This window comes from Cavia porcellus, unplaced genomic scaffold (genome assembly GCF_034190915.1).
Source record: "Cavia porcellus strain 051 isolate PalLab524CR breed Dunkin Hartley unplaced genomic scaffold, mCavPor4.1 scaffold_26, whole genome shotgun sequence".
Lineage (NCBI taxonomy): Eukaryota > Metazoa > Chordata > Mammalia > Rodentia > Caviidae > Cavia > Cavia porcellus.
In genome coordinates this window covers 24311547-24325431 of record NW_026947509.1, presented here as the reverse complement: position 1 = coordinate 24325431, position 13885 = coordinate 24311547, and the positions used below count along the sequence as shown (strand labels likewise).

Here is a 13885-nt window from a genome sequence, read left to right as displayed (position 1 = left end):
ATCATGCACACAGATGATATTTTCTTGCTTGTTTATGTCTGACAATTCCTATGATGCTCCATATATGATTGTTATATAATTGGATGGAGAATTTTGGGGGGAAGATGATCATGTGCATATTTAATCAGAATAATAAAAAGAAGGGTGCCCTATGATTGGGAAGCAGGTTTCAAAAAAGACAGAAAACCACACATGTTCAAGTTTAGGGGTTTCATTCAGGTTTAGGTCAGGTGAACCCGACAGAAAGCAATGGACACTACTAGTTGCTTCCAAGCTTTGGTGTTCAGAAAGGAGGCCATCTGACTTGTATCCCACCCCTCCAAGGTTCCTCCTAGTCTGTTTAGGAACTTGCCCAGCTTCTACCTGACAGCCTGTTTCACAGGACTTCTTTATCCCCCTGTTAATGCATCACTTTCTGGATGATTCTGGTGTCTGCCTCACGTGCTACAATGTCTGCTGAGTGTTGGTTGCTGTGAATAAACACTGTATCTTGCATCATGTGAGCTCTGGAAATTATTCAGCCTATTGCTTTCTTTTTACCTCAGACAACTCCTGCCACAGGTGTGCAAATCAGTCAAAGATTAAAAGTACACTTGGAGGTTAATTCCTATAGTCAGAGGAATTTATTTCATTGTAATTCACACCAGGCCATGAGAAAACACTGGTCTTTCAGAGCAGATTGTCTGGTAAGCACTGAACTGGATGACTAAGGCAGCCTGCTGCTTGGGACTCAGGGAGGGATAATTAGGTGATGTACTGGTGGGGAGGAATGATGGCTTTCTACACTGAGACGTCCTTCTTTACATGTAGGAATTAAGGGACTATGGACTTAGTCCATTTAGAAGTCGTGCCTGAGGGAAATTCTCTGCACCATAAGAGTACAATGCAACTAGCAGTATTAAATATTGTCCAAATATAGTTGTGGTGTGTAAAGCAAATGTGTAGTGGTTTCTTCTTAGAGGAAACTTCTTGTTTATTCTTCTTTATCTACCTTACTCACAAGCCATTTTGCAATAGTATCTGTTATTTAATTTTTTGTTTTTAGTTACACACTGACACTTGTCATCTAAAAATATTAAATGAAAAATTTCAGGCATGAACAATTCATAAGTTTCAAATATATTATCCGAGCAATATGATGAGATCTTGCATGGCTGTGCTCCATTCTTCTGTGGTGAGAATCATTCTTAGGTCTCACATATTCGTGGTACACAATGGTTCACACTTCAGTCCTTATTTGTCAATTCTTCAACTACCCCTGAAATTGGAAAAATTCAGCCACAGTGCATGAGAAGTGCATTGTTACGATAGAAAAGATACAATATTTTGGGTAGAAACCATGAACCCAAAACATGTTTCAGTTGATGGCAATATATTACACCTGAGAGCACTGTGCTTACTTTATAACAAACAGATATAGGTGCTTATGCGTGGAAACGTTAGTCTGTTTAGCATTCATGCGGCATGTAATTTCAGGCATCATTTGAGAATCTTGGGACAGATCCCCTGTGGATACCATGGAGGGGGAAGACAACAGCATTACAGGTAGTGAAAACAGGGTCAAAGGTAGGGTGCAATTTTCAGAAGTACCAATAGATGGCACTATTTCTGTGACTGTGGTTCACTTTTGCAAAGGTGTGTTCCTTCAACAGATCTAATACTTTTGTAGTAACCAGATAGACTGCTGCTGTGCAGAAAAATCTCTGATTTCTTCTAAATGAGGTATTTCTATAAAATCTTATTTTACTTATAAAATATTAAGGGTCATTCCCTTCTATTAACATGGTTTCTGTCATCTGCTCTCTTCTTGTGATACTCTTGACATCTAGTAAGCAACATGTTTTCCTAATCACTAATATTTGAATTGTCTACAATCATTACAGCTTCAGATTTCTTCCCTATATAAAAATATATTTTTCTGTTTCTTTAGGGTGGAGCTATGGAGACTCAGTGACCCAGACAGAGGGCCCTTCATTCTCCCAGAGAGAGCCCCTCTGACCCTGAACAGCACTTACCAGACTAATTACTCAGCTTCTTGCCTAATCTGGTATGTCCAGTATTCCTGCACAGCTCCTGGGCTCCTCCTCAGGAGAGCCACAGAAAACCAGCCGACAGAGAACTGAGGTTTTCAAGGCCACTCTTGTCCAGAGTCAGTGCTCCTTCCCCCTGCAGAAACCCTCACTCCAGCTGTGAGACTCTGCCACATACTACTGCGCCCTGGGGACACAATGAGGAGAGCTGCAGGGGGAGCAGAGCAGAACCCCCCCCCCAAGGGTGCTGGAGGCTGAGGGGAGAAGCTCTGGCAGGGGACAGCTGTGGCCTGCGTTCTGTGAGACTGTAAGAGTGGTCACTCAGTTTCCCCAGGAACATGAGCCCATCTCAGGTCAAATTTCAAGAATCCTGAGAGGTCATGAGCTACACTGATTTAGAAAGACCTGGATGTAAAATCAAAGAGGACAGTTTTGTTCCCTGGAAGTACCTGTGCTCAGCCTAAAAGTTTTCTTTCTCTTTCAGACTCAGGACCCTCTCACCGGTGGCATTTCCTGAAAGTGCTGACCAGTAATTTTTCTCTACCAACCTTTTAGCAGCTATTTAAAATCTCCTGGAATATTAGATTCTTCATGCAAACATGTATGAACCAAGCGAAGGAAACTGAATCTTTGTTATTATTCTGCTTCAGTCTCCAAGATTAAGTGAGGCTCTGCCTGTCCTTACCCCCTGCTGCAGGATATCCTACACAGCTGCACACCAGCCTGTGCTTTATGCAGCTGCTCAGGAGACACAGTTGTAGGTGGACCCTCAAGACCAAGCCACGGGGGAAGTTCCTTTCCTGGCCCTCATAAGACTACAGAAGAGACAGGAAGCAGCCTGGTCAGGAAAGGCCGTGTCCAGTGAGTCCTCCCTCTTCATGTTCAGTTTCCTCTGCCATCACCCCAGCTTATGGCCCCAATCATAGGTGGAGCTGCTCACCTGAGCTGGGGCTTTCATTCTCTGATAATTCATCTCAAATAGTAGAAAAGAAGCCAGGATTTTGACCACATGATTTATTTAAGCAAATGTTAGTCTACATTAATGTACATCAACAGTCAGAGCCGGTCAGCTTCTGCTCTGCCCTCATCCAAGGTTCCCAAGAGAAGGTCAGCTCAGTGGAAGGGGAGGGGAACAAGGAGCCAAGAGGAGATCAGCGAGGTTGTTAGCTAAACCTGCCTCAGCAAACCTGGAAAGAAAGCCAGAAAAGGCAGCGAGAAAGGATAAATCTTTGTACAAAACACTGCAAGCAAAGGGAAAAGGGGCGCAAAGGGAAAACAGGCCAAAGTGACCAATCAGAAAACCAGAAAAGATTTACCTGCAGAAAATGGAGAAATGAAAAATGAGGGGCGGGCAGCCTCTGAGGAAGCAGAAGAGAAATAAATCAAGTCTGATTTATCACACATCGCACATCAACAGTGGTCCTTCTTGTACAATCCAGAGGAACATTTTTAACAAGTATTTTATAAGTGCAACTTTATTAGTAGCTCTAGAAATATTTTTAAAAGGAGGGAGTCATTGCACTTTTTAAGAGTAAAAGATATTTTTTAGAGGTGAAATCATTCCCTGTATGTTTACTTTTTGCTACAACCAGAAAATGGTGGGATATTGAATTATGGCAGGCTTTGACTGTCTTGGATGCCAGCTTAAAATTGCATAGCTCAGGCCAGTTTTATACCCTGCAATACAAAGAATAGTAGGTGGCAATTTGAATCAAAGTTATTGTTTAATATGTCTTGAATTTAATATGTCCATGTCTATTCCCATGTTGTTTTTAGTAGTAATGTTTCCTAAAGAAAACTGCTTCCTTACTGTTGCCCTGTCAGAATTATGTGCACTCTGTAACATCTTCAGTCATGATAGGCCAGTTTGATTAATTTTGTTAATATGCTGTGAAATATCAGAAGGTTGAGTATGTGTATATATGATATAAAATTGTGAATTAGTGGGACTCAAAAAACTCTTTATGAGCATTCAAAGATACTGATAGTCTTTTTACAGAAATCTTGCCTCAGATTTGAAGCTAGAAAGTCACCAGAGTAACTGAAAAAAAAGGAAAAATACATGACTTTTTAGATTTTTGGTATGTGTGTTAAGAATTGTGTGCAAAGTGAAATGTCCAACAGTAGGCCAAATCACTACACAGAAATAGAAATAACTCAGATAGAAATTTATAGACTGAAATACAAAGAATGGAAAATACCACGCAAAGAAACCCAGAAAAAAGCAAGGGTACCTATTCTGTTTTCAGATAACGTGAACTTCAAACCAAGAATGATCAAAAGATAAAGAATATCATTACATACTTGTTAAGAGAAAACTCCAGGAAGAAGACAGAACAAATATAAACATATATGAACCAAACACAGGAGCACACAACTATATAATACAATTACTAATACGCACAAAAATCAAATAAGCCATAACACATTTTAATGGGAGACCTTATTACTCCATTTTCACAAAGAGATAGATCAGTTAGACAAATAATCAGCAAAAAAAAAATCATGCGAACCAACCTGTGAACAAATGAATGCAGTAGATATTTTCTAAGTATTACAGCTAATGTCATCATAATACACATTCATCTCAGCTTCACATGTGACATTCTATAAAACAGACAATATGATAGTTCACAAAACATGCTTAAGTAAATGCAAAAGAACTGAAATTACCTCATGCATATTATAGAATTATAGCATGATGCCACTGGAAACTAATGGCAGAAGAAACTCCAAAACTCCATAAACACATGAAAATTAAATAACACTCTACTAAACCAATCAGTGGATCACAGAAGAAATGAAGAAATTAAAAATATCTACAACTAAATGAGGATAGAGACAAAGGATAAAGGGAACTTATGGAATGCAATGAAAGCAGTCTGAAGAGGGAAATTTACAGTGGTGAATTGTCACATCAGGAAAAAAAAAAGAACAAGCACAAATAAAAAATCTAATGTTATAACTCAAGCTTCTAGGAAAAAAGAGCAGGACTAACCCAAAGCTTATACAAGGGAAGAAATTATAAATGTCAGACCAGAAACTAACACAATGGAGACCAAGAAAACTACACAAAGAATTAATAAATTGAAGAGTGGATTCGTTGAAAAAATAAATAAAATTGATCAACTCTTAGCCAACCTTATCAAAAAAGGAAACAAAATACTCAAATTCATGCAATGAGGATTGAAAAGGGTGAAATCACTACATATCCTGAGGAAATTCAGATCACCAATACCTACTTTGAAAAAGTCTTTACTCTCATAAGATGAGAAACACAGAAGAAACAGACAGAATCCTAGACACATATGAACTGCCATGGTTGGATCAAGAAGAATGAAAAATTATGAATAACTCAATATCATTTAATAAAGTGGAAAACATAATTAAAAACTTACCACCAAGGAAAATCCCAGGTCTTGATGCATTCACCACTGAATTCTACAAGAAATTTAGAGAAGATTTAATGCCAAGACTCCTCAAACTCTTCAATGAAGTACAAAGTGAAGCCATTCTCCCTAATTCATTCCTGGAGTCATGTATTACCCTGAAACAAAAACCAGAGAAAGACCTAAGAACAACAGCAAAAAATAAATAAATAAATAAATAAATAAATAAATAAAAGAAATAAAAGAAGAAAGAAAGAAAAAGAAGACAAACTCTTTCATGTACATACAAGCAAAAATTCTCCATAAGATACTGGCAAACAGCATGCAGCAAATCATCAAGAAGATTGCACACCATGACCAAGTGGGATTCATCTCAGGAATGCAGGGATGGATCAACATATGCAAACAAACATATGCAATGCGTCATATCAACACAACGAAAGACAAAAATCACATAATCATTTCAATACACCTGAAAAGCTTATGATAATATCTAGGACTTATACATGATTTAAAAAGTCTACAGAAAATTGGATAGATGGTCTTTATGGTAATCTGCTAAAAGCCATCTATGACAAAACAGCAGCCAGCATCATACTAAATGGAAAAGCTGAAGGCCTTCACTGTAAAATCAGGAGTAGGGCAAGGATGTACACTATCAGCATTTTGATTAATATAGTTCTGAAAACATTAGTCAGAAAATAGGACAAGGAGAGACAAAAAAAGAACAAGGATAGAAAAGAAAAAGTGAAACTATCATTATTCACAGCTGACATGACACTGTACATAGAAGACCCCAAAAACTCCACCAAAAGACTCCTAAAGTTGATAACCAAATTCAATTGCATAGCTGGATACAAGGTCAACAATCAAAAATCAATAGCATTCCTGTACACAAACTACAAACTCACTGAGAAAGAAATTAGGAACACTAAGCCCTTCACAATTACATCCAAAAAAACGAAATACTTAGGAATGAATACAGTGAAGGAAGTAAAGGATCTATATATTGAAAATCATAGTGCTTTGAAAAAGTAATTTAAAGTGGATATCAGAAAACTGAATGATATTACTTGCTCATGGTTAGGAAGAACCAACTTAGTGAAATGGCCGCACTCTAAAAATTGTTATACAGATTTAATGCAATCCCAATACAACTACCATTAACATATCTCACAGAACTGTATAAAACAGTCATAAAATTCATGTGGAAGAGTCCTAGAATAGCAAAGGCAATCTTGGAGAAGAAAGGTAAGGCAGGAGGCATCGTAACCCCTGATTTAAAATCATACTACAAGCTACTGTGGTAAAATCAGCATAGTACTGGCAATGGAATATGCCACTGAGAAAGAATGAAACAGATTTTAGAAGATGTAGACACAACTACAAATACACTCAGCTCCCTATTTTTGAAAAAGGGGCCAAACATGTTCACTGGAGGAAAGAAGCCTCTTTAATAAGTCCTGCTGGGGCTGTGTCTATCACCATGCACTAAACAAAAGTCAGAATGGATCAAGGATCTCAATGTTAAAAAAAAAACAAAAAACAAACAAGCAAAAAAAAAAAAAAAAACTACATTTACTGAAAGAAAGTAGGTCCTGAAGACAGGGAGTAGGCAGAGACCTCATGAACACAACCCAAACAGCATTGGAAATTCTTCACAGAATCAACAAATGGAATCTTACATCTGATTGAAAAGCTTTTGCACAACAAAACAAATCACTAGTAGAATGAAAAGGTCAACCACAGAGTGGGAAAATCCATCTAGAACATACAAAGAATTGACAAATACCAGAACCCCCAAATTCAAAGATTCAGTTCAAGACTGGACTGCTGAAACACACACACTTCTCAGATGCATAAATACAAATATCAAATAAAATATGTAAAAATGTTAAACATCACTTGTCATTTGAGACAAGCAAATTAAAACAACCCTGAGGTTTTATCTCACCTAGTGAGAATGACTTTTATTAAGAAATCAACCATTTGCTGAAGGGGCGGTAATGAGAAAGGAATTCTTTTCCAATGTTGGTGTAGTGTAGACTGGTGCAACCACGGTAGAAATCAGTGTGGAGATTTCTGAAAAACTAGGATTAGATGTCCCATTCATCCCAGCTATTCCTCTTCTGGGTATTTGCTCAAAAGAATTATAAGCATAATACCACAGTGATATCTGTGAACCCATATTTATAGCAGTACAATGTGTAATAGCCAGACCTTGGAAACAATCTAAATGCTCATCAACCAAGGATGGATAAAAAAAGATGTGGTATTTTTATACAATGGAGTATCACTTATCTATGAAGAAGGATGAACTTGAGACATTTATAGGGGAACAGATGCAGCTAGAGACTATACTTATTAGTGAAATAAATCAGACTCACACGTGTAAACACCATATTGTTCCCAAGTGTAAAAAGCTAAAAGAGTAAACATGATCCAAAATGCACAATAGATACTGTGAAATGGGAAGACAGTTTTCTAAAGGAAAGAGAAATTTGGATGGGGAAAGGGGAAGGAAAGGAAAGGAAAATGAGAAAAGTATATGTATATATATATATATATATATATGTATATGTATATATCAGTTAAGATAGTTATGTAACTAATTGCTATTAGCTCATTGAAAAAGAAAAATTTGTGCCATATTGTCTGATCAATTTTTCATCTCTGCACCTTGTAGTATGAGTAACTACTTTGAAGGTAACAATACACAATAATGCCAATTTTATTCTGCTACAATCTTGTTTTTAAATTTCATACCTTTGTTTTTACATAAAAAATTCTCATATACTTTTCTGTAAAGCAGGTGATATGTGAATGCAAACATCATGGATGCATCTCTAAGGAAAGACTCCTTTTCCTCTGTGTGTATAAAGGGAGGGAAGATAAAAATTCCCTTACTGACTAGAAAGGGAAATAAAATGTCTACTTTCATGTTTCTGAAAGTGAAGTGTAACAGCGCTAGACAAATGATTCTCTCTCACCAGGCCAAACTTCAGACCCCAGAATAAACTCTCAGTTTTTGTAAGAAACCAGGCTTCGTTCTCTCCTTTTCCATTCTGTACTGTAATAGTTCAATCGTGTGAACTGAACACCCAGGCTCCCACCCCAGCATAATTTCATGTAATTTTATTGCTTTTCCTGAAAACTATTTTGTGCTCATTTTAACTCAAACTTTTGTCTTTTTATAACAAAGTCAAGCTAATGACCATACAAAAACATAAATTCTCCTTCGTACGTATTGTAGTCAGGGATTGTGCAGAGAAGAATTAAAATCATGACATGGAGTTTATAATACTGTTTTGTGATGGTCACTCAGAGTTAACACAAGAAAATGCAAGTATCCACGACACTAAAGATATGGAATATTTAGCTAAGAGCCTGAATCCCACAGCAATGTCCCACAAATCCAACTGAGTCCCAGAGCTCATGAAAATGCCTCCCAGTAATCCATCTGGAGGTCCAGAACCCACAAGAAGGACTCACACCAGTCTCTTTTATGGATCCATGCTGGGAAGGCCCAAAGGTCAGCAGTGGAAGCCAGAAAGTCTATGCCAGCGGGGTGAAGGGGCTGTGCTGGTAGTCTGAGGGTTCTACGCTGGAGCCAAGAAGTCACAGTCACAACAAAGACCAGGGCTGTTCTGAAAAGCACCACAGTCATCCTCAGCCACATGGAGGCCCCAACCTCCTCCAACAACAAGCAGAGTCTAGTACCTGCCAGGAAGCCTGCTTGATGAGTTCATCCTGGAGACCAAGCAGCACACTACTTCCCCTCTGGAGCCAGGAAGCAATGCTCGAAGTGAGGACCAGAGCTTCTCCAGGAGAACCAACGGCTTAAACAGCAACACATAGGAGAACCCCCAATGCCTCAACGCATCTCAGTGCCTAGCTTCTCCTTCTCCACGTCTCTAGTTATGCTGCCAACTTTCCTCAGGTGAAACATCCATGTTCAGCAGCATGGTGATTCAATTCTTCTGGCGTTCAATTTACCACCAGTTTTTAATCTACAACAGTACATTATCATAAAGCTTTGAATTTCAACCTTAGAAGGCCAGAAGAAAATGGGGAAATTTGTCAAAGGCTTTCAAATCTTTTCGTTAGCTCTCTTTCTGACCACTAGAAGGCGCTGTCCCCTAATCTGGAAATGGCTTTCTGTCTAATGGAATAGATGCACAAACACCTTTCTTCCTCTACAGTTTGAGTGATCTGAACAAGGAGGGGGGCAGTAATAGTTAAAAGGGAAGATTACCGAGCACATGGACAAATGAATCATTATTAGCGCCTAAAAACCCTTTTTGCTGAATATGCCTTTCATTCAACAGCTCTGCCTTCTAAATGTTAATTGATGACACCTTAATAGGAATTGGAAACCTTTCCTTATGTCCTCAGCACTTGCAACTGTCACACATGTGTACATTGTTATCGCGACTCTTATCTGCATCGTTACCTGTCTCTCTCACAGAATACTCCCGGGTCAGAGAAACATAGAAAGAAAAAGCAAGACTGAGATTCCAAAGCATAAGAGGCAGATTTTTTTAAAAAAGAAAATTATTGCTCAGTATTTTATATACCAGAGAAAAATCTGAGGTTTATTTTATATATTCAAAATGATGTCAAAACTATTTAATGCTATTATTTCTTTAATATTTTTTCTGCCTCTTTCTGGTGGCTGCAAGAAAGAGAACGTAAGAAGAAAACAGGAAACATAATGGGAGACATACAGTGAGAAGAGAAAGTGGGGGAAGGAAAGGAATCATAAAGAACAGAGATTTTACCAGCTGCAAGCATGAGACACAGACAGTTATTAAAAGATAAGGATCATTTAAAAAGCCATATTGCACAGGCAAGGTGATATGTAACTCTTGCCTGAATTGATACTACTTTTGTCCTCATGGTTTAATGGTTTTTTAACTAGTATCAGTTATTTTACATAACTTATAATTTTAAGTGACACACACAAATACAGTTATAGGTATTAATAGAATATTATGTGAAATTTAGGTGCATATATGTTTAAATCAGGTTAAGAAATATTTTCTTAAACATTTATTATTTAAAAATTATTTATTTGAGCTGAGGTCTTGCTGTGTTTCTCAGGCTTCCTGGAACCCTTGGGCTCAAGTGATCTGCTGTCTCAGCTTCTTGAGTAGCAGAGGTTATAGGTGTGAGTCACCATCTCCTGCTAAATATTTATCATTTCCTTAGGGTGGGAAATTTTACACTCCTTACTCCAACCTTGTGAAGATAACAGTGCATTATCATTTTTAGTCACCCTAATGTGCAATTGCACACCTGAACTTCTTGCTCCTATGTGTCATTTAGTACACACGGATTAAACTCTCCGCAACCCTCCGTCTCCTTAAGGTGTAATTCCTTATAATAATGTTTACCACAACTCTTGGTTAATCCAGGAGAATCGCAATCGACGTACTCCAGTAGGAAGACAACATTATGCTTGTACCTTAGAGGGTTTACAACCTTTTTACTTAGTATGCCTGGAGTGATTCTCATGTAAATTAACTCACAGGTTAATAAGGACCATTAGAACACATATTTCTTTTCTTGGTTTCAATACGTGTACAGGCATGTCCTTTTTGTGATGATCATGGACTCAGTAATACAGCTGAGCTGTTTTCTTTTGAACAAGTACCTTCCCTTCTCCCTGACATGCCCCCTCACACTCCTCACAATTCACGGATTACCAGAAAATTTTCCTCTAATGACTTTTCTCTTTCCCATCTCTCCCCACCAGGTTGCACCAGATTCTCAAAGGTTTGAGTGTGGGAGGGGCTTCCTGCACAGAGTCTGTGGAAGACTCGCAGTGTCGGGCCTGGGCAGGTTCTTCAGTGGAGCTGATTGCCTATAGGAGCAGGAGCAGTTCCAGAACCAGAAACTGATAGCAGTGCCCCTGAGCTGACTAAGTGCATCTGACTGATGATCCCAGGACAAGAAGTGTCATGAAGAGGATTCTGAGCTATGTGCTGGGGTTTTTGTGCACCCAGCTCTGTAAGTTGAGCTGTCTCAAATTTGGGGACTTTAAAACATTTTAGCAGTGCAGTGGAGGGGGTGGAGGAAGGAGTCACAAATCTTGTGGACTTTCTTCCCCCTCATGATCCATGGGGGCATTTTCAGGGCTGTGAAGATGCTTCAGTGACATCACCTGTGACCATTTCTCCATTCCTACTCAGGTGTGAGAGGGATGCAGGTGGAGCAGAGTCCTCCAGCCCAGATCCTCCAGGAGGGAACCAGTTTCACTCTGTCATGCAATTTTTCTGACTCAGTGACCAATGTGCAGTGGTTTCGCCAAGATTCTGAGGGATACCTGGTCAACCTGTTCTATGTTCCTTCTGGGACAAAGAAGAATGGAAGACTACAGGCCACGACAGTCCCTAAAGAACGCTGCAGCTCACTGTCCATCTCCTCTTCCCAGCTCACAGACTCAGCCTCTTATTTCTGTGCTGCAGCCCACAGCGCTCCCTAGGCGCCTGCAGCTGTTGCACAAACCCTCAGCTGAACTCAGCCCCACACCAGCCACAGGCACATCACGGGGCCACCGCAGCAGCACCTTCACAGGTTTATATGTTTTATCTGCACTGGTAGAGTGTCAAGTACACACACTGTTTGACTTCATGGGTTTGATCTTTATCTTGCATTCTAAATTATACTTCCCCTTACACAGAGTTCTAATTTAGAACTAGCGAGGTAGTTGATAGGACTTCTGGATCCAAATAAATATTAAATTCCAGTGTTCTGGTTTCCCCGAGAATAAAAAAGCAAAAGGAATAAAAAGAAAAGAAAGCTACGCAGTAAAGGTGTTAATGGTGACAATGTGTCTTTGCTGTGTGTCTCAGGCACATTCAGTTCTGTCTTACCACAAGGTGTTCCCGCAGGCAAGTGCAAATACTTTGCTTGCAGTCAGTCATAGCAGGGCAGCAGAAAAAAGAATAAAACAGTGAATGCTCATATATTATAAATAGATGTCAGAGAAAATGTAAAGCTATGCTTTCCATTCATCTAAGTCCCTCCAAGTTCTTGAAGCTTGGTGTGTGGCTTAGGACTTAGTCTACACTGGAGTGTCCCCAGCAGGTCTGAGAGCACTGTGTGCCTGCTGGAGGATGTCTTCAGGACACTCTGTTCTATGGGGTTGCTCAAGTCTTTTATTTCCTTGCAGTCATTCTGTCTAGCTGTATCTATTATTGAAAATACTGAAGTCTCCCAACTGTTATTATTGAATTTCTGTTTCTCTGGGTAGTTCCTTTTGTCTTTTGCTGCATGTATTTTGGGGTCTGCTGTTAGGTGTCTGTACATTTTATCTGTTATGTTTTTCCTAACTGACTTACTTTTTACTATGATAAATGATCTCTCTTTAGTAACTTGGTTGAAGTATGTGGGAACATTATAGCAACTCCGATTCTCTTAAGGCTGCTGTTAAAATGATACAACTTTTTCTGAGTTAAACTTATTTCCACCTGCTATAATTTGCATCTGGAAAGTTATCCAAAGGCCTATAAATGAGGTTATTTGGCACTGTGGTGAGGTGGGACCCAGTGGGAGGATTTAGCTCCTGGCATGCCTGCCCTTGATGAGTGCAGGGCGCAGGTTCTTCCTCTCAGTGCCCGGGTTGCCAGGAGGTGAGCAGCTTCCGGTGCTGTGTGCACCATGGTCCACAGCCTCGCAAAAGATTGAATGGCAAAGAGAGTATTTGCTGTGCACCAAAAGCTCCCAAAGGGTGACTTCAGTCATTTTGTTGGTGACAGAAGCAGATGAACAAAAAAACTTTGACAGTAAGATGACTCACTTATCACAGCAAAAAAATTAGATTAGATGAAATTTTGTATTCCATACCCTTACATATTGTAACTTAAAACTCAGTAAAGTAAGGACAGGTTTAAAGAATCAGTTTCTCATAAATTTGAAATATGAAAAAAAAAATACAAAATATCTTTTCTCTAAAACCTTTTCTAATCACTCTCAAGCCCTAGAAGAATGGAAGGGATGTGAGTCCTAAAGGAAATTTAGACCCATTCGGCATTGTCAGGAGACAGAGCTGGGTGATCAGCATGATTTCCTGGAACACTTTTATGTTCTCATTGGATTATCTCTATTTTTTACTTTTTTATTAGTGTGCTTGTGATGCATAATAAGTATAGTATGAAAAATGGGGCATCAATCCTCCATCTTTTTTACTTCATTTTCCTTTCTCCACACTCTGATCTCTGTCTGTCTTCTTATTGTCTTGATCTTTGCTAAAATTAATTGAACACACATGTGTGAGCCTATTTCTGTGTCACAGTACACATATGGATCTCTGTGTCTCTCTTTCACCATTACCAACCTCCTTAGATTGCTGTTCTGTACACTTAGTGTTGGTGGGATCTGTCCCCAGTGTTCCTTTTGATAACTGTCTTGGTTACTCCAGCAGATTTACACTTGCATGTAAATTATGCATTCAGTTCATCA

The 13885-nt window shown here is 39.0% G+C and overlaps 1 long non-coding RNA gene across 2 annotated transcripts; it reads right to left on the bottom strand.

Moving 5' to 3' along the window:
* Positions 1-457: 457 nt before the first annotated feature.
* On the bottom strand, positions 458-9101 carry LOC134473240 (uncharacterized). Of its 2 annotated transcripts, XR_010043382.1 has the most exons (4): positions 8912-9101; positions 5429-5577; positions 4548-4637; positions 458-1258 (listed from the first exon to the last, which is right to left on the bottom strand). It is a non-coding gene; the product is annotated as an uncharacterized LOC134473240 (long non-coding RNA). The 2 variants fall into 2 exon arrangements; XR_010043381.1 differs by lacking the exon at positions 4548-4637.
* Between the last annotated feature and the right edge of the window lie 4784 nt (positions 9102-13885).